The sequence below is a fragment of the Emys orbicularis genome, chromosome 4 (genome assembly GCF_028017835.1).
Source record: "Emys orbicularis isolate rEmyOrb1 chromosome 4, rEmyOrb1.hap1, whole genome shotgun sequence".
NCBI lineage: Eukaryota > Metazoa > Chordata > Testudines > Emydidae > Emys > Emys orbicularis.
In genome coordinates, this window is record NC_088686.1 from 107,405,957 (window position 1) to 107,427,828 (window position 21,872).

A 21,872-nucleotide genomic window follows, 5' to 3' on the forward strand; every position below is an offset into this window, starting at 1 on the left:
CGGCAGAGGGAATAGCAAAATCAGCCTCCTTTTGCAGCAGCTGCTGCCCATCATTGGACATTTAGGGTTAATGCCACCAAACCCTAAGGCAGGGTCGCTCATTATCTCTCAAGAACATTAGGTCCACTGTCTGGAGCGCTGAGGTGCTTCTGTCCCCATCTATCCCCACCAGTCCTCAAGCAATGCCTCAAAGCTCCACCTGTCAGTATGTAGATGGATAGGACTCCTCTCAGGGCTGTTTGTTTTTTCCTTTAATTCTGACCCTCAGTGTGATTTAGCCTCTTCCTTCTCTTCCCTTTGGATGATCACAGGGTCCCACTCTCTACTGCACACTCTGCAATAGACAGAAGCCACCAGACCCCTTTTCTGTTGTGAAAAAAACAATGATTTTCCTTCTCTGAGCATTTACCACTACATCCAATTTCCTTCCAACCACCCTTGCTGTAGGTGTCAACACTGAGCTGCAGTTCCCACTGTTCAGTGCACTTGCAGCTTCCTGAGCCCTGCTGAGGAGCGCCACCTATAGACTTGTAGCGGTAACTCAATGTGTTACTTGATCATGTCGATTCCCTGCTCCAATATTTAAAATAGAACAATTAGCTTATAGCTGGATCAGTCTGGTTCACCTGTGTGTTTGTATTGTGAAAACAGGGTTATTAGAATTATAAGAATGTGTTTAGTGTTTAGACTTTATTGAATCCCGTCCATCGCACCGATGTCAAGCAGGGCTGTGTCATTGCTCCAACACTCTTCTCCATTTACCTTGCCATGATCCTGATTCTCATTCGCAACCGCCTTCCTGATGGACTCGGGATTGAGTACCGTACGGATGGCCAACTCCTCAATCTTCGATGTCTCCAAACAAAATCTAAGATCATGAGAATTGGCATCACTGTGTATGCAGATGACTGTGTCATTCTTGCACACACAGAGGCCAACCTGCAAAGCACCCTACATTTTTTTGCAGATGCCTATCACAGCCTGGGTCTCTCTCTCTCAACATCAGGAAAACCAAAGTACTCTACCAGCCCTCACCTACACAAACTACTCTTCATATGCCACAAATCACCATCAGCGGAGCACCCCTAGAAAATGTGGACCATTTTCCATACCTTGGCAGCAACCTCTCCCAAACAGCCAGCATTGACACAGAAATTGAATACAGGATCCGCTGTGCCAGCACAGCTTTTGGAAGACTACTCAAACGAATCTTCAACAATAAGGATCTACAAACAGGTACCAAGATCTTGGTTTACAAGGCAGTTGTCATCCCCACCCTTCTCTATTGGTGTGAGACCTGGGTAACCTACAGACAACATCTGAAGTGCCTGGAGTGGTTCCAGAAGCACTGCCTCAGGAGGATTCTCAGGATCAGCTGGGAAGACCAATGCACTAACACCAGCATTCTCTCTGCAGCCAACATCAGCAGAATAGAAGCGCAGGTCATGAAATTCCAACTCCGCTGGGCTGCCCACTGTGTATGTATGTCTGACATTCACCTCCCGAAGCAAGTACTCTTCTCTCAGTTAAGTCAGGGAAGAAGGCCTCGCGGAAGGCAGCGGAAGCACTTCAAAGACATACTGAAAGTACATCTTACAAAGGGAGGCATCAACCCAACAAACTGGGAGGACTTGGCATGGAAGAGAACACAGTGGTGCCACACCATACACCAAGCCAAAGGTCACTTTGAGGAGAACAGACGTGCTCATGAGACAGAGAAGTGACAAAGGAGGAAAGAAAGGGCACAACACTCCAGCCAACAACTATGTGTCCTCCAAGATTACACCTGTCACTTCTGTGGGAAAATCTGCAGGGCAAGAATTGGGCTCCTCAGACACTTAAAAACTCACCAATGAACCCCCTGGGCAGACATCATCCTCACATCAAGGGATAGCCGAAGAAGAAAGATATAGACTTTATTGAATGCTTCTGAGTTGCTGCATGCATAAATCTCTCTTATAACATCTGTATTCCATATTGTAAGGTAATATTTGAGCAGCTGTATTATGGGCCTCTGTGACTGTAAATCACCAGACATGAGAGAAATACAAATTAGTGTGAAAGGCTAATCTTCAACAGAAAGTGTTATGACCTCCCTAAAAGGAAAGGACCATCAATACCAGACAGACTATGGTCGGACTTGCAACTGGAATTTCCCTTAATACTTTCAATAAGAGGACAAAAGACTTTAGTTGTTGTCCTGCTTCCTTCCTGTGAAGATGAGTCATGAAAGGGACTCCTCCGATTGGCTGAGCTTTTCAGCTGAAAGTATACAGAAGAATAGACTAAAAACCCCTGACAAGAAGGAACTGATTATGCTGCTTGGACTCTGGGGGAAAGTGGGAGTGGGGGTGTGACGAACTGGGACTGTTCTTACCGTGGTCTTTGAATGCTGACAGGGGGGCGTGTGGCTAGGATAGTCTGCATTGGGGGATGGGAGACTGACCGACAGAGAATACCTGAGCATGTAACATGAGAACCCAGGAAGGGGTTAGAGGCCAGGTGACACCTTTGCCTGGGAAACTGAACAAAGGGCTGTGGGAGGGGTCGCTGAGGGGAGAGTTTTCAGGAGCTGGCTGGTGATATGGCTGGGAGGCAGACAGGGCTCTGATCTCCCAAGGGGTCTGGGGTGCCCGGGGACCCCAAGATGGACCTAACTGAGGGGGATCCTGTTGTCTGTGCCTGCAAGACCTGTCTTGGACTGTGTTCCTGTCATCTAAATAAACCTTCTGCTTTACTGGCTGGCTGAGAGTCATGGTGAATCACAGGAAGCCGGGGTACAGGGCCCTGAGTCCCCCACACTCCGGGACAACTGGTGGCAGAGGTGGGATCTACTGCACCCCGTGGACGGCGCTTCCTGCAGTAAGTGACTGGGGAGCAGTAAAATGAAGGGGGATCGACGGGGACCAGGTGGGCTGAAGAATCAGAGAGAGATGGTTTCAGGGAGCGATTAACCCCTGGGAGTTGCCCCTGGAGGATTTCAGCTCTATCCCCGGACATATAGACCGGATTTTACTGTAGCTGCACTGGCAGGGACTAAACAGAGCGGCTTGGGCAGAACAATCATGCTAAACCGGACATTGTTAGATTTTTTTCAGTAGTTGCACTGCCAGGGACTGAAACGTTAAGCGCCTAGGGCAAAGTAATCATGCAAACCCCATTGTTAATATTGTTAATATTCCTGTTCTGTTAAAAATAAATGTTTAGATGTTTTAAACACTTACTGAGTGATCCTTCCCCTGATTCTGTGTCCGGGTTAACGGCTGGGGACGGTTTGTAGGGGATCTCTGTAAGGGTGATGAAGAGATCCTTGCTGTCGGGGAAATCAGCGTTGTGAAGCGCTGTCAACTGCCTCGTCCTCCTCATCTCCTTCCTCATCTTCCCTGTCCGCTAACATGTCCAAGGAAGCGGCCGTCGACAATATCCCATCCTCAGAGTCCACGGTCAGTGGTGGGGTAGTGGTGGCGGCCGCACCTAGGATGGAATGCAGTGCCTCGTAGAAACGGGATGTCTGGGGCTGGGATCCGGAGCGTCCGTTTGCCTCTTTGGTCTTCTGGTAGCCTTGTCTCAGCTCCTTGATTTTCACGCGGCACTGCGTTGCATCCCGGCTGTATCCTCTCTATGCCATGGCTTTAGAGATCTTCTCGTAGATCTTTGCATTCCGTCTTTTCGATCGCAGCTCGGAAAGCACGGACTCATCGCCCCACACAGCGATCAGATCCAAGACTTCCCGATCAGTCCATGCTGGGGCCCTCTTTCTATTCTGAGATTGCATGGCCATCTCTGCTGGAGAGCTCTGCATCATTGCCAGTGCTGCTGAGCTCGCCACGATGTCCAAACAGGAAATGAGATTCAAACTGCCCAGTCAGGAAAAGGAATTCAAATTTTCCCGGGGCTTTTCCTGTGTGGCTGGTCAGAGCATCCGAGCTCGGACTGCTGTCCAGAGCATCAACAGAGTGGTGCACTGTGGGATAGCTCCCGGAGCTATTAGCGTCGATTTCCATCCACACCTAGCCTAATTCGACATGGCCATGTCGAATTTAGCGCTACTCCCCTCGTTGGGGAGGGGTACAGAAGTCGAATTTAAGAGACCTCTATGTCGAACTAAATAGCTTCCTGGTGTGGACGGGTGCAGAGTTAATTCGATGTAACGGCGCTAAATTCGACATAAACTCCTAGTGTAGACCAGGCCTAAGTGAGGAATTACTGTAGATCCATTCTAAGTGATCCCTTTTTAGAAGCAATTACCTCACTCACACATGCTCAGTATCAACCATTACTTCAGAGTTCTCATTGACAGCTCTGATCTTTCAAATAAGTTGTGACCAGTATGAGTGGGCTCTGATCAGCTAGCTGCTCAGTTAACTGACCCCTCTGTCACCCCTTACTGCACATGCTCAGTAGCCACTAATGTTGCACATCTCTCTGTTGTCATTTACCTGAGAGATGTGATTCTGCTGATCCACACACACATATACTTGGCCCTTTGCCAGGGCACCATTTTAGACATACTAGGTTTTCAGAGTATGCTAAGGGTCTGTAGTGTCCATCTGACTTATGAGGAGAGGCTGAGGGAACTGGGATTGTTTAGTCTGCAGAAAAGAAGAATGAGGGGGGATTTGATAGCAGCCTTCAACTACCTGAAAGGGGGTTACAAAGAGGATGGATCAACTGTTCTCAGTGGTAGCAGATGACAGAACAAGGAATAATGGTCTCAAGTTGCAGTGGGGGAGGTTTAGGTTGGATATTAGGAAAAACTTTTTCACTAGGAGGGTGATGAAGCACTGGAATGGGTTACCTAGGGAGGTGGTGGAATCTCCTTCCTTAGAGGTTTTTAAGGTCAGGCTTGACAAAGCCCTGGCTGGGATGATTTAGTTGGGGATTGGTCCTGCTTTGAACAGGGGGTTTGACTAGATGACCTCCTGAGGTCCCTTCGAACCCTGATATTCTATGATTCTATGATCTCAGGGTGGAGTGACTTTTGCTTATTCAGAATAAAGATTTAGAAAAGCAAAATGGAGACTGGAAAATTTCTCTAGTAATAGGGTCTCCTTCTCCTCACCGTCTCATGTGTCTTCTCTCTTATATTATCTGTAAATTTTATGGGGGTTTTCTCCATCACTTTATCTTGAATGCCCTCTTCTCTCCCCAGGCCCTGGCCTCCAAGTTAGGGTTTATCTCCCCAATTTCCCACATGCACCCATGGAGTTTTTCTCCCCAGCTTCACCCCAACCTTAAAGTCCCTCACCCCATTGAAGGCTCCTTTTATCCTGGCTTCAAAATATCTTGGGGGCTCTATTCTCCCTTACAGAACTTTTAGATTCCCCCAGTGATTGAGGGCTTCTCTCCCTTCTTCAAATTCAGTGGCTCCTTTTCTCTCCCAAGTGTTGGGGGCTCTGCTCCCCCTTCATTAGGATGATCATAGTTTCAAGGCAACTGTAGTGATGGAGGGGGAAGTGCTGGTCCAGTTCTGGTTGGTGTGACGTCTAGGACATGTGTACAGTATTTGGCAGTTGTTGGAGGTGGGGAGGGGGCTTGGGTGTGCAGGGGGCTCTCTCTGAGGCCTTGAGGGAGGGCAAATACAGCCAGGTTTGGGAGTGGTCCTTGAGGTGCACATGATCAAGACAGTCTGCTGCAATGGATACCCACTCAGAGGGCTGGCAGCTTTATCAGGAGCCCAGACTGCTGGAGGGTTACAGAAACCAGCAGAACTACTTTTATAAACTCAATAGGGAGTGTAAAAAAGATCCTGCCATTAGGTTCACATAGTCTCCCTCCTCTCAGGGGCTCTTCTCATCCCAAATATCAGTGATCCCCCTTGCTGTGAGGATCTTTTGTCTTTCACCCTTTTGATCCCAGGTCTCAGTGGGAAGGTGGGTCTGATCTTGCCAGTTCTGGGCCTGGCAGCTGCCTCTCCTCCCCAGGCCTGATGGTCAGAGCTGGAAGCTGGTGTAATTATTAGGCCTATAAACTGTACCCCTGTTGTGAGCTCCAATGTTAAAAGCATGTGAGAGTTCATAAGATTTACAATAACCATGAAAAATAGGTCAAATTATTTATGATGTTGAACGTTGTAACGGGTGCAAGAAAACCAGAGAAACTAGATGAGGCTAAACAAAAAAGGCCATGTTGATATAATCCCATAGCCGCCGACTCTGTGGGTACTCTGGGGCTGGAGCACACACAGGGAAAAATTAACGGGTGCTCTGCACCCACCAGCAGCCACGCTCCCCCCTCCTCACCTCCTTCTCCCCCCTCCTCGCCTCCTTCGCTCCTCCCTCTCCCTTCAAGCACTTCCTGCCCCCTCAGCTGTTTGGCGGTGCTTAGGACTTTCCGGGAGGGAGGGGGAGGAGTGGGGACATGGTGTGCTCAGGGGAGGAGGTGGAGAAGAGGCAGGGCAGGGACAGGGACTTGGAGGAAGGGGGTGGAATGGGGGTGGGGCTAGGGCAGTACAGGGGCGGGAAGAGGCGGGGCCAGGGTCAGGAGGCGGGGCGTCGAGCACCCACCAGGCAGAGGGGAAGTTGGCGCCTATGTATAATCCAATGACTGTTGAAATTATGCTTGTGAAAAACAGATGATGTGGAGCTGGAGGCTAATAAACCAAAATTGGTGTGAAGGATATTAGGCCTAATTAGTGGAAAAAATCATGAGGGAGATGAACTATGACGCCCACTTTTTCCCCTTTTTTGGGTTCCTTAAAAGAAGACTTTGAAAAAAAAAAAACATATTCAGAGTACTCCATATCAGCTCTCCCTCTCCTCTCCCATACCACCTTGCATTTGAGTTCATCCCCTGAACTGCCAGCACTGGACCTCATCTCAATGCATCTAAAGGATTTTCTTCCTGAGAGGAAAGCCGGCTTCCCTTCATCTTGTTCAAGGAGTCCTTAATCTTGTTTGTGAGCGCTTGTCATAACTATAAAGGGAAGGGTAACAGCTCTCCTGTATACAGTACTAAAATCCCTCCTGGCCAGAGATTCCAAAATCCTTTTACCTGTAAAGGGTTAAGAAGCTCGGGTAACCTGGCTGACACCTGACCCAGAGGACCAATAAGGGGACAAGATACTTTCAAATCTTGGGGGGGGGGGGAAGGCTTTTGTGTGTGCTCTTTGTTTTAAGGGGTTGTTCGCTCTTGGGACTGAGAGGGACCAGACATCAATCCAGGTTCTCCCCATCTTTCTAAACAAGTCTCTCTTATTTCAAAATTGTAAGTAAAAGCCAGGCAAGGCGTCTTAGATTTACTTTGTTTTCTCAACTTGTAAATGTACCTTTTACTAGAGTGGTTATCTTTGTTTGCTACACTCTGAACCTAAGACAGAGGGGAGTCCTCTGAGCTCTTTAAGTTTGATTACCCTGTAAAGTTATTTTCCATACTGATTTTACAGAGATGATTTTTACCTTTTTCTTTAATTAAAAGCCTTCTTTTTAATAACCTGATTGATTTCTCCTTGTTTAAGATCCAAGGAGTTTGGATCTGTATTCACCAGAGTTGGTGAAAGGAAGGAGGGGGGAAGGGTCAATTTCTCCTTGTTTAAGATCCAAGGAGTTTGGATCTGTATTCACCAGGGAATTGGTGAAGGTCTCTCAAGGCTACCCAGGAAAGGGAATTAGCTTTGGGATGGTGGCAGCGGACCAGAACTAAGCTGGTAGTTAAGCTTAGAAGACTTCATGCAGGCCCCTACATTTGTACCCTAAAGTTCAAAGTAGGGATACAGCCTTGACAGCGCTGAAAGTCATCGTATTATCATGACATCCAATCCTCAGCCCATCAGTGGGGATATCTAACTGCCAGCACTGCAGAGGCATGTAAGATCCTGCATTGTTTTCCCTTCCCTTGTTGTGTTATTTTCTGCCCCTCCCTTTCTTTCCTTCTATCCACTCTCTTACTCTCTTGGCTTGTCATCAAACCTGAAGTCAGCTATGCTGTATTCATCTAAGCCTGCCTTGTCTAAGAAGAAAAGATCCAATCAGATGACGTCCCTGACCATATCGTAAACCAGGGTCCAAGCAGCAGTTGTTGTGGTCGACTTGCCAGCCAAAAGCATCCACATGTAACTAACGAGCAATCCAGTGTCCAAAAACTTCAACAAAACCCATATTTCACGCATCTTTTCTGGCCTATCTCTCCTCCATCTTGTGTCCGTCTGGGAAAAACAGGATACTTAAAAGCCCTTTACACATCAGGACTGAGAGTAAAATTAACCCTTTCCATATCAGGAAAGAAAGATAGTTCTGAAAATAAGAGATTATAGAATATTTTGCCTCCAAAAAGGTTTTAAAGATTTCGACTTTGTTTGTTTTGTATAATCAGCCTACCACAGTTTCAATATAATTGCCTGTTTTGACTTGTTTTTTCTTGTGTTTAATCAATAAACTTTTAATTGGAATGAATGCTTTTTGGGTGTTTGCCAAATAACCAAGTAAAACCAAGATCTCTGCTTTAAATAACCTCAAATCTACCTATCAGTGTTTAATGTTGGGCAGAAAGAGTTTATGAACACTTCCGAGTCTTTGGGCCTTTGAGCTCAATATCCACACATCAGAGCTGATGGGCTAAGTGGGAGAGACAGAGACATGAGATGGCTGCGTCCTGCAGTGGAGCAGCAGAGCTAGTGCCAGGGGTGTGGAGGGGCAGGATCTCCCAGCTCCTGCACCGAGCCTGGCCCAACTGCCTGGGGAGGGGGCTCCCCCTACAGCTTCCCTGTAGCAGTAGGCCTGCTCTGATTGGGTTGCACTATCCTGGAGCTGATCAATGCCAAGGCCAACCTGATTGGTCAAGAGCTGAGTGGGAGGGACTTAAGGGACTTTGTGCCCATCCTGAATGCTGGTTGGTCAGTGTAAAGGGCTGGGGTGGTGCTTAGGAAGTTTTATGACAAATTTTATTCCACATTGGTGAATGTCAGAGATTTGGGGTTAGAAATGTCTGGGCCATTCTCAATGCTGATTGATTAAGGGTGAAGAGGAAGCAGGGGGCTTAGTCAGGAAGTCCTGTCCAACCCTGGTCTCTGATTGGCCAGGGGGAAGGGGGCTTAGGACAGGGCCTATGGAAGAATTTCTGTCCCATTCTCGATGCTGATTTGTCAGGGAGAGGAGCTGGTGGGCAGAGCAGCCTGTCACAACAGCTGTGACAAGCCCGGTTCACATAGTAATTGCTTTTCTCTGCGTTTCTCTTTCCCCAGCTTGCGGGTTTGTTGTCTCACAGGCGCTTGCTGTGGGGATCTCGCTACTGTTTTCGGAACCAGCCAGAGCCTGACAGAGCTGGATCTGGGTTATAATAAACTGGGAGATGCTGGCATTCAGCTGCTGTGTGAGGGACTGAAACAAAACTGCAAATTACAGAGTCTGCAGTAAGTGACATTTGGCTTCCTCTGTGTGTTTACAGATGTCCTCTATGTAAAGAGCTTGACAGGGTGCATGGCTGGTCACTGCTCCCGGCAGCTACAGGGAGAAACTGAGAGTTCAGTGTCTCCAGTACCTGGGTCAGTGGCTCACAACATGCCCCAGCCATCCCTGGTGGTAAAACTGAAACTTTAAGTACAGCTGAGCCCACACCGGACAAATAGCTCCTCAGCTCTCTGGTGTTTGGGGAATATAGATATATACATATTTAAACCAACTTTTAATAAAAATGCATGTACTAAAAAGAGCTCACTGTTACCCTTCAGCTAGCAGTCTATTTTATAGCTCATTTTAATAATTTCGATGCCTTGATATTTTCAATGAATAGAAAGAAAAGAAGCCCTGGGCCCTGAGGATTCTAAACCTCCCACTCTGAGCAGAAATACTCAACTTGGATTTAAGCTTCAGCCCCAGCCATGGTGGCTTCTGCCTTTGATGTTCCCAGGGCTGGGACTGAACATGCTCCTAGCTGAGAGCCAGCACCAGTTTGAAGAAATGTCCTTTGAAGTGGAGCCTGCTGGGGATAGGGATGTGTGTTTACAGTTACAAACAGGACACGTGAGAGTACGTGCTGATGTTGGACTCATTATAAAATACTAAAGGCCAGGGGTCGGCAACCTTTCAGAAGCGGTGTGCCGCGTCTTCATTTATTCACTCAAATTTAAGGTTTCACGTGCCAGTAATACATGTTAACGTTTTTAGAAGGTCTCTTTCTATACGTCTATAATATATAACTAAACTATTGTTGTATGTAAAGTAAATAAGGTTTTTAAAATGTTTAAGAAGCTTCATTTAAAATTAAATTAAAATGCAGAGCCCCCGGACCAGTGGCCAGGACCCGGCAGTGTGAGTGCCACTGAAAATCAGCTCACATGCCGCCTTCGGCACACGTGCCATAGATTGCCTACCCCTGTACTAAACCCTTTGGGGAAAGCGGTGGCTCTTCCTTTATCTTTTTCAATACATTTCTGCTCTTTTTCTTCTTTCAAGGTAGAAGCCCCATCCCAGGCCTCTGAGGTTCTGGGGACTTGAAGCCAGATTTTCCAATGAGCTCAGCAACTAGCAGCTCCAATAGTGACATTTCCAAAAAGATTTTCAAAGGATCTGCATGTTGGATGCTGAGCCCTCTTGAAAATCTGCCCCCAAAGCTCCAGCAGGATGAGCTGCAAAATCAACCTCCTTTTATACCAGCTGTTGTCCATCATTGGAGGTCTGGGGTTAATGCCACTAACTCCTAATGCGGGTTCCTCTTTTCTCTCCCCAAAACACCAGATCCAGTGTGTGGAAGGCTGAGATGTTTCTGTCCCCATCTATCCCCAGGCTTCATGCCAGGCCTCAAAGCTCTGCCTGTCAGTATGCAGATGGATAGGACTTATCTCAGGGCCGTGTTTTTTCTCCTTTAATTCTGACCATCAGTGTTGTTTAGCCTCCTTTTCTGTTCCATCTTGATGATCAGGAGGTGCCACTCTCCACTACACAGCCTGCAGAAGACAGAAACCATCAGCTGCTATCAAAGACACCCAACCCAGGTAGTGATTTCCCATCTCAGAATATTTACCACTACATCCATTTTCCTTCCCTCCTCCTTGCTGCTGAAGTCACTACTCAGTGGCAGATCCCGTTGCTCAGTACATCTGCTGCTTCCTGTTCCCTCCTGAAGAGCGAGACCTACAAATCTACAGTAAAAAAAAAACAAGGAGTACTTGTGGCACCTTAGAGACTAACAAATTTATTTGGGCATACGCTTTTGTGGGCTAAAACCCACTTCACTGGATGCATGCAGTGGAAAATACAGTAGGAAGATATATATATACACAGAGAACATGAAAAAATGGGTGTTGCCATACAAACTCTAACAGACTAATCAATTAAGGTGGGATATTATCAGCAGGAGAGAAAAAAACTTTTGTAGTGATAATCAGGATGGCCCATTTCAAACAGTTGACAAGAAGGTGTGAGTAACAGTAGGGGGAAAATTAGCATGGGGAAACAGCCTCTACTTTGTGTAATGACCCATCCACTCCCAGTCTTTATTCAAGCCTAATTTAATGGTGTCCAGTTTGCAAATTAATTCTAATTCTGCAGTTTCTCATTGGAGTCAGTTTTTGAAGTTTTTTTGTTGCAGAATTGTGACTTTTAGGTCTGAAATTGAGTGACCAGTCAGGTTGAAGTGTTCTCCGACTGGTTTTTGAATGTTATAATTCTTGATGTCTGTTTGTGTCCATTTATTCTTTTGCGTAGAGGTTGTCCGGTTTGGCCAATGTATATGGCAGAGGGGCATTGCTGGCACATGATGGCATATATCATATTGGTAGATGTGCAGGTGAACGAGGCTCTGACGGTGTGGCTGATGTGATTAGGTCCTATGATGGTGTCCCTAGAATAGATATGTGGACAGAGTTGGCAACGGGCTTTGTTGCAAGGATAGGTTCCTGGGTTAGTGTTTTTGTTGTGTGGTGTGTGGTTGCTGGTAAGTATTTGTTTCAGGTTGGGGGGCTGTCTGTAAGCGAGGACTGGCCTGTCTCCCAAGATCTGTGAGAGTGAGGGATCGTCCTTCAGGATAGGTTGTAGATCCTTGATGATGCACTGGAGAGATTTTAGTTGGGGGCTGAAGGTGACGGCTAGTGGCGTTCTGTTACTTTCTTTGTTGGGCCTGTCCTGGAGTAGGTGACTTCTGGGTATTCTTCTGGCTCTGTCAATCTGTTTCTTCACTTCAGCAGGTGGGTATTGTCATTTTAAGAACACTTGATAGAGATCCTGTAGGTGTTTGTCTCTGTCTGAGGGATTGGAGCAAATGCGGTTGTATCTTAGAGCTTGGATGTAGACAATGGATTGTGTGATGTGGTCTGGATGAAAGCAGAGTCAGGGCTTTAACTACAAGAGCCTCCTTTCTCCTGCAGAGAGCTGTGCTCATTCTCTTGCCTTTTTTTGGTCTCAGAAATGTGCTTTTTGGATAGGAGACAACCTCTCTTTTATATAGTTACATTTTTTAAAGTAGAGCTACTTAACAGCATTTAAAAATTAGGGCCAGTACTACTAATGAATTTTCTGATCATGAGACACATTGTGATTTACTGAAGTGTGTCAGAAAAATTCAAAAAGCTCTGTCTACTGACCAGACCCAATCAAACATCTGAAAGCTATGAGGAGGCAAAACAAAATGCAGGTAAGATTGCCTGAAAGTGGAGGGTGAAGGGTGGCCATCTCCTGAGAATTTTTGAAGGTTTTCATACATTTCAAAGGCAAAATTCTATGCAATTGGAATAATAAGAGCATTCCTGGTGTTCATCTCAAGTTCTGCACTAGGATAACTAGGGGATAATATGTGTCAAATCACATATTGTTAATATAGAAGCGCATCAAAACCACAAGACCCTAAATAGAGATGATTATTTGCCAACAGATGCACACATGACTATATTCTAAAACCCAGCATCAATGTGAGTCAATGGGGGAACGTATGGAGGGGCATGAGCAGCTTTACAGATTTACAGTTAAATCAAGATTGAAAACCCTTTATTTTACATTTAGCATTTTATTAGAAATAAAATCAGATTATTCCTGCCTGTAATCTCAGGAACGATGGACTCATATGCCCCCTTCTATTCTCAGCCAAGACTCTGAGATCCCTCTTACCCTAGAGAGAATCATATTGTGATATATATTACAATGTTGCCACTTAGTGGTTTTATCACAAAGCTCTTGCTATTTGTTGCTAAGACTGAGACTAAGGCCTGGTCTACACTAGGCTTTTATGTCGAATTTAGCGCCGTTACATCGAATTAACCCTGCACCCGTCCACACCACGAGGCTATTTAGTTCGACATAGAGGTCTCTTAAATTCGACTTCTGTATTCCTCCCCAACGAGGGGAGTAGCGCTAAATTCGACATGGCCATATCGAATTAGGCTTGGTGTGGATGGAAATCGACGCTAATAGCTCCGGGAGCTATCCCACAGTGCACCACTCTGTTGACGCTCTGGACAGCAGTCCGAGCTCGGATGCTCTGACCAGCCACACAGGAAAAGCCCCGGGAAAATTTGAATTCCTTTTCCTGTCTGGGCAGTTTGAATCTCATTTCCTGTTTGGACATCGTGGCGAGCTCAGCAGCACTGGCAAAGATGCAGACCTCTCCAGCAGAGATGGCCGTGCAATCCCAGAATAGAAAGAGGGCCCCAGCATGGACTGATCGGGAAGTCTTGGATCTGATCTCTGTGTGGGGCGATGAGTCCATGCTTTCCGAGCTGCGCTCCAAGAGACGGAACGCAAAGATCTATGAGAAGATCTCTAAAGCCAGGGCAGAGAGAGGATACAGCCGGGATGCAACGCAGTGCCGCGTGAAAATCAAGGAGCTGAGACAAGGCTACCAGAAGACCAAAGAGGCAAACGGACGATCCGGATCCCAGCCCCACACATCCCGTTTCTACGAGGCACTGCATTCCATCCTAGGTGCGGCCGCCACCAGTACCCCACCACTGACCGTGGACTCTGAGGATGGGATATTGTCCACGGCCGGTTCCTCGGACATGGTAGCGGACGGGGAAGATGAGGAAGGAGATGAGGAGGACGAGGCAGTCGACAGCGCTTACCAAGCTGATTTCCCCGACAGCCAGGAGCTCTTCATCACCCTTACAGAGATCCCCTACCAACCCTCCCCAGCATTTAACCCGGACACAGAGTCAGGGGAAGGATCAAGCAGTAAGTGTTTTAAACATGTAAACATTTATTTTTAACAAAATTGGAATATTAAGAATAAGAACAATGTGTTCTTCATGATTTCTTTACCCTGGGCGCTTAAGTATTCAGTTCCTACTATTTAAAAAAAATCTAACAGTGTCCGATTGTGCATGATTCTGCTGCCCAAGCTGCTCCACTCTTTAGTCCCTGCCACTGCAGCTATATTAAAATGCGGTCTATATGATCGGGGATGGAGCTGAAATCCTCCAGGGACATCTCAACGAAGCTCTCCTGGAGGTAATTGGAAAGCCTGTTCATCAGGTTCCTGGGGAGAGCGGCCTTAGTGGGTCCTCCGAAGTAGGAGACGTTCCCGCGCCAGGAGATCCTCAAGTACTCCGGGATCATTGCCTTGCACAGCATGGCGGCATAGGGCCCTGGTCTTTGCAGGCTTTCCCGAAGCATCCTTTCCTTATCGCTGTCCGAGATCCTCATTATTGTTATGTCGCTCATGATGACCTGTTTTGAATTAGGTAGGGGACTGTTAGTATTGGGACTGCTTGCAAGTTCCTTTACAGAACTGTAACCACTAGTTTACAGCCACGCAGTGGAGGCGGGAGAGGGGCAGCATACAGGGATCTTTCCCTGGGACATCCGCGAGGGGGTGGGAGAGGGCCACAGTTCATGCTTGGCCGATTGCTGGCAGCAGAGACTGGCATTGCTTTCAATGTGAATGGAGGCCAGTGGTACTACTACAGTTTTAAGCAGCCACAAGTCTACGGCTTACCATGTCTGCCTGCTACAGAAATTCCGGTGTCCTGCCCCGCTTCCCAGATCGGCAGTGCAAGACCCCAGGCACTGAAGGCGAGGTCCGAAAATTCGACCTTGTCCTGAGTGCATGTGATAGGTGCGGTGCATGGTCTTGTTCACAGAGAAAGACTATGTTCTTTGTTCACAACTACATTTATGTTTCGGAGGAATTCACTACCTTTTTCTCATTCCCACAGCCACATCTGCGACTGTCTCCCAACCCAGCCTGGCATCACACTCCCAGAGGCTAGCGCACATTAGGCGGAGGAAGAAGAAGACGAGAGAGGACATGTTCTCAGAACTAATGGGCTGCTCCCGAGCCCAGGCAACACAGCAGAACCATTGGAGGGAGAATTTGTCCCAAATGCACTGGACACACATGGAACGTGAGGAGAGGTGGCGGCAGGAAGACCAGCAGGCGACTCAAACGCTGCTTGGACTTCTGAGGGAGCAAACGGACACGCTCCGGCGCCTTGTTGATGTTCTGCAGGAACGGAGGCAGGAGGACAGAGCCCCGCTGCAGTCTATCAGTAACCGCACTCCCCCGCCACCAAGTCCCATACCCCCCTCGCCCAAAGTCCAAAGAAGGAGGGGCGGCAGAGTCCGTGAAAACTCTCACTTGACCCCTGCAGACTGCTCAAGCACCAGAAGGCTGTCATTCCCCAAAATTTGAAAAGTCCTTTCCTGCCCGCCTCACCCAAGCCCCCGTCCAAGTTTCACCCCCCAGTTTCATGTGTAGTTGCTAATAAAAAATAAGTTTCTGTTCATTACTGTTTCAATCATGTTCTTTTGTGGGACAGTCTGTCTGAAGGGGGGGAAGGGGGTTGGTAATTGGACAGGACAGTCACCTTTACCAGGGTACAGAGGCGGGGGCAGGTTCAGCAGCAGGGCACACACACATTGCAGTCACTAGTTACCCTGGTCAGTCTGGGAGGTGGTTTTAATGTTCTGTGCGTGGGGGGGGGGTTGCTCTGTGACTTTGTGGCGGGGGAGGGCAGTTACAGATCTTATGCAGCGGTCCTTGTCCTGGATCACAGAGCCACGCAGCAGGGGATCTGTAACCCTCCTCCCCCTGCCATAAAGTCACATAGCCCCCACATACATGCAGTCCCGCTCAGGAGGGCTGGCAGGCTCCGTTGAAACAACCAGTCCGCCACTGCGAATCCTGTCATTCCTGGAGTTTAGAAGGATCATTTGCATCAGTACACTACACCCGCTCCCCACCACAGTCTGCGTCCCAGGTTTAAAACATTCCCGCGAAAACAGTAATAAAGACAACGGTGTTCATTAACAAAATAAAACTGATTTTATTTTTTTGGAAGGAGGTGGAGGGGGTCTGTAACTGGAGAGGATAGTCAACATTACCTGGGTAAAGAAACGGGGGCAGGTTCAGCTTCTCTGTACAGAACCTTAAAAGTCACTGGTTACCCTGCTCACTGTGGAACCTAGCTTTCAAAGCCTCCCGGATGCACAGCGCGTCCCGCTGGGCTCTTCTAATCACCCGGCTGTCTGGCTGGGCGTAATCAGATGCCAGGCTATTTGCCTCAACCTCCCACCCCGCCATAAAGGTCTCCCCCTTGCTCTCACAGAGATTGTGGAGCACACAGCAAGCTGCTATAACAATGGGGATATTGGTTTCGCTGAGATCACAGCGAGTCAGTAAGCTTCTCCATCTCCCCTTGAGACGGCCAAAAGCACACTCCACCACCATTCTGCACTTGCTCAGCCGGTAGTTGAACAGTTCTTTTTCAGTGTCCAGGGCGCCAGTAAAGGGCTTCATGAGCCAGGGCATTAGCGGGTAGGCTGGGTCCCCAAGGATCACTGTAGGCATCTCCACATCCCCAAGACTTATTTTGTGGTCCGGGAAGTAAATACCTTCCTGCAGCCGTCTAAACAGACCAGAGTTCCTGAACACGCGAGCGTCATGAACCTTGCCCGGCCATCTGACGTTGATGTTTGTAAAACGTCCCCGATGGTCCACCAGTGCTTGCAGCACCATTGAAAAGTAGCCCTTTCGGTTAATGTACTGGCTGGCCTGGTGCTCCGGTCCCAGGATAGGGATGTGAGTTCCATCTATAGCCCCACCGCAGTTTGGGAATCCCATCGCGGCGAAGCCATCTATGATGACCTCCACGTTTCCCAGGGTCACTACCTTTGAGAGCAGTACCTTAACGATTGCGTTGGCTACTTGCATCACAACAACCCCCACGGTAGATTTGCCCACGCCAAAGTGGTTCGCGACAGACCGGTAGCTGTCTGGCGTTGCAAGCTTCCAGAGGGCTATGGCCACTCACTTCTGGACAGTCTGGGCTGCTCGCATCCGGGTGTCATTGCGCTTCAGGGCAGGGGACAGCAACTCCCCCTGTCCACATACTGTATAAGCACTGATTTACCTGGAAAAACCACATCATCCAGATCCTTCTTTAGGATCTGGGAAAACAAGGATGGGGACTCAGTATACCCTTGGGGTAACCGAGTCCAGGTGTACTGGCGTCCTTTATAGGTAAAGGCAAACAGATACTGACTATTAGGGTGAATGGGGATAGAAAAGAAAGCTGAACAAAGGTCCACAACAGTAAAGTGGGTAGCTGAAGGTGGAATGCAAGAAAGAATTGTAGCTGGATTTGGAACCACAGGAAATGAAGGCAAAACAACAGCATTAATTGCGCGGAGATCTTGAACAAACTGATAGGTGTTCTTTCCTGGCTTTTTTACAGGAAAGATAGGAGTATTACAAGAACTGGTGGTAGCAACAATAATACCCTGCTGTAATAAAGACTCCATTACTGGGGCTATACCTTTTTTTGCCTCAGGACGCAGAGGGTACTGTGGAACCCTTGGCAAAGCTTTAGAAGGATCAACAAAAATCTTAACCGACTCTGCAGTCCGGATTTGACCCACTTTATTGGCATGCCGAGACCAGAGATAGGGGGGGACTTGTGATAGCAAATGCACAAGGTCAGGGCTAAGAGTTGTTGGTAATTTAGCTGGCTCCTCTATGTGGAGTGTAGCCAACACTAGATTAGTATTCTCATCAGGAACCTGTAAGAATACGCCATTTGGTGTGCAATAGATAGTACAGCCTAATTTACACAAAAGATCCCTTTCCAGCAGATTCACAGGAGAGGAGGGGCTGAGCAAGAATGCATGCTTATTAGCAAGGGGCCCTAGTGAAATCGCAAGGGGTTTTGTGACGGGATGCGAAACAGGTTGATTTGAAATGCCAACGGCATTTACAGACAAAGTTGACAAAGGAACAGAAGGAAACTCCGAGGATCTTAGAGCAGATCTACTAGCTCCAGTATTCACAAGACAAGTAACAGATTGTTCTGCAATTTCACAATTTACATAGGGACCCTTTTGATTAATGGGAATTAAAGGATTCATGATGCAGTTACGTTCCCTTAGGCTGTTCTAGTAAGAGGTAGTTTGTGGGGTAAAAGTAGACGCTTCAGGATTTGGAAAAGGAGGTAGAGGGTTCTGAGATAATTTGGCTGGGCACGCATCTTTCCAGTGTCCCTCTTGGCCACAAATGTAACATGCATTGTGCCTGGACTGGGCAGGATACGAGGGACCTTTCCCTCTTCCTCGCCCACGACCTTGTCCTTGTCCTCCTTTTATTCCCCCACGGCCCTTGTTTTGATAAGTTTCTAACTGCAACGTTAACAGTTTAGTTTCAGTATTTTTTTTTTTTTTTTTGCTCTATGCAAGCTGTACAATGATTGGCGACTGTCACCAATTCAGAAAGGGGCTTAGTTTGCCAGCCTATGCAGATAGTTCTTAACTGCTGCTGAATGTTTGCTAAGAGCCCCTGAACAAAAGCAGCCCCTACTGCTTCTCTAGCATTTTCAGCTGGCTGAGCAATTCCTGAATGTTGTTCAAAAACCTTAGTCAGTCTATCCAGATAATTAGCTGGGGACTTCCCTTTATTCTGTTTACAGTAGGTAATTTTTGTCCAATTTGTCTTCTTGGGGCAGACCTCCGTAATAGAATTTAAGAGACGGTCCCTAGCCTCTGTCAAACCACGATCGATTTCAGGGTCGGCACCTGGCCAAGCTGCCTGTCTAGTAAGCCGTTGCCGAACTTCGGCTGGCATAATCATCCGTAAGAGTTGATTCATGTCTGCCCAAGATGGATTATAACACTGAACCACCATGTGGAGCTTCTTTTTAAATTTTTCTGGCTTTTTTCTGATATTAGGAAATTCCTTTATTAAGTTTTTTAGGTCTTCGGGTGACCACGGGGCATGCACTGTAACCAACTGTCCCGTAGTTCCGGGCAGTTCTTTTAAAGGAAGCTGGACTGCCTGTGCCACGCTTCTAGTAAAATAATGGGCACCCCCCTCAGAGGGTTCGGATGTCTTGGGAGAGCTGCTACTGGGAAGATCAGAATCACTCCTCTGTGGTGAAGAGGAGGCTTCTCTCTCAGGAGAAGAAAGAACAATGTGTGCAGCTGATACATGCGGTGGTGAAACTGGCACTGCCGGGTGAGATTCGTTAGCAGGCACATTCGGCAGAGGGGGAGAAGGGGGAGGCACGGGCTGCTGCTGCTGCTGGACGTTACTGAAAAAATCTACAATGTCCTCAGCAGTTTCCTCCTTACTCTCAGGTTTAACTAATTGGGGATAAAGAGGAGCAGAAGGAATTACTGGAGCAGAAAGACTGCCTGATGCTTTACATTTAAGTTGTAAATTATATACTTGGTGTTTTAATTTTTTTTGGGAGTCCTTTAGACTCCGCACCCGAGACTCGTGGAGTCTCTTTGTAGCTTTCTCCCACCAACAGACAAATTGCACCCGCTGCTTATTAGAGGCTTTTGGTGAAGTCAGGGTTTCTTTGAGATATTTAAGTTTATTTAAATTGAAGGTACCTTCTAGTGGGCATTGTTTAGATGGATTTTCACGCGTGCAAAGATTCCAACTATCTAAATACCTGCAGGTTGATGGACCATAATGTACGTACATAAAATAAGTTGGGGTACCCTTAGGGGGTGAAAGGGAATGCTTAGACTGTCCCCCACCCATTTTCCAATCACACACACAGGGAGGAGGATGCCCTGTCCGCGCTAGCGGCTTATAAACTAAGGATTTTTCCCTACAGGGTACTCACACAGGAGAGACTAACGAGGGTAACCATGACCTCCTACACCTCCCTTCAGCAAAGAGCGTTGGCTAATCTCAAAGAGACGGCGCCGCTTACTCTGTTGCATCCAGTGAGATGGTCAGACTGTCAGTGGCTCACATGGAGTGGAAAAGGGGAGGGAAGATGGGTTCACACACTCCTAGACCCAGGCAGCCTCCTTGCCGGACGATGCCAGGCCGAGTTAGCGTACCGTGGGTCGGATCTCCTAAAAGATCCTCTAGTTACCGGGCTTGCGTTAGAGTAGTTCTGGTCACGAGCCAAAAGACTTCGCAGAGTACTTTGGGCGTCTTTCGGTAACACTCAATTCACACTGGTATACACACACACACACACACACACACACACCACCACACTTCACACAGCACCACACACACAGCAAGGCCTTCTCCAGATACTATCCCAAGTACCTCAGGTACTATTCCCAAGTACCTCGATGCATTACTCAAGGCGGTAAAAACCCCTCTTGAGGCGGTAAACAACCCCTTTGTCCGGACTATGAGGCGGTAAAAACCCCTCCTGCTGAGGCAGTAAAAACCCCTCAACACAGGTGCAAACCTATGCACCTTGCATATGCATACAGGGGGCGGCAAACACTTCCCCTACGCCGCTCAGCATCTGACCTTGCTGCACAGTCAATAAGTTCGGATGGCGTGAGCCCAACAGGGACAGACGGCTCCACGGACAGTCCTTCTCCGACACCCCAATAGAGATTTCAAAAGGTCTCTTACCTCTATTGTGGCGCCATGGGGTTCGAAGGGGAACGATCCGTAGTAACTGCCGGTGCCTCTGAGGGCGTTGCCATCCCGGACGAGCCCCCAAATTGTCGGAGAAAAACTGAGTTTTCACTCTTTTGTTTGGGTGCAGCAAGTCAGAAGCTTTATTTACTTTTACAGTGTGCAGAGGGAGAGAGCCAAGCAGGTCTCTCCTTGGTACCTGATTACAACAAGCATTTATACTTTTCATTACAAAAATAATGAGGGACAGCTGTATTTTGTTATACATATGTCATTTTGGTATTTTATTTTTTTAATTGTTTTGACTCCTACCGACAGGCAATATTTTTTATACCTTATTTACACAAGGTTTTTTATACCTTATTTATACAAGGTCACAGGTCACAATAACTTCTTACACAGTACTTTTTTACCCGCCTTTTACAATTCTCGCTTCTACAAATCTCGCGTTATTAGGCCTACAGTTAGCCTGACTTTTGCTAACAAACTGTCATGCATTGCAGTTCTTTTTTGACAGTTCCTTTTTTTGCTTTTACAGTAGATTTGCCCACGCCAAAGTGGTTCGCGACAGACCGGTAGCTGTCTGGCGTTGCAAGCTTCCAGAGGGCTATGGCCACTCACTTCTGGACAGTCTGGGCTGCTCGCATCCGGGTGTCATTGCGCTTCAGGGCAGGGGACAGCAACTCACAAAGTTCAAGGAAAGTCCCCTTCCGCATGCGAAAGTTTCGCAGCCACTGGGATTCGTCCCAGACCTGCAGCACTATGCGGTCCCACCAGTCCGTGCTTGTTTCCCGTGCCCAGAATCGCCGTTCCACAACATCCACATGACCCATTGTCACCGTGATGTCCTTGGCGCTGGGTCCCGTGCTTTCTGACAGGCCTGTGCTACTCTCAGACTTCAGGCCCTCACCGCGGTGCCGTAGCCTCCTCGCCTGGTTTATCTGCATCTGCCTCTGGTAAAGGTGGATGATAACCTGCGAGGCGTTGACAACGGCCACAACTGCAGCGATGGTCGCAGTGGGATCCATGCTCACAGTGCTGTGGCGTCCGCGCTGGCACTGACCGGAAAATTGCGCGAACTGATTTCCCGCCGGCGCTTTCAGGGAGGGAGGGAG

At 47.7% G+C, this 21,872-nt stretch overlaps 1 pseudogene; it reads left to right on the top strand.

Annotated features, from left to right (window-relative positions):
- The window catches only part of LOC135877782 (NACHT, LRR and PYD domains-containing protein 3-like), a 99,003-nt pseudogene that overhangs the window by 41,099 nt on the left and 36,032 nt on the right, over positions 1 to 21,872 (top strand).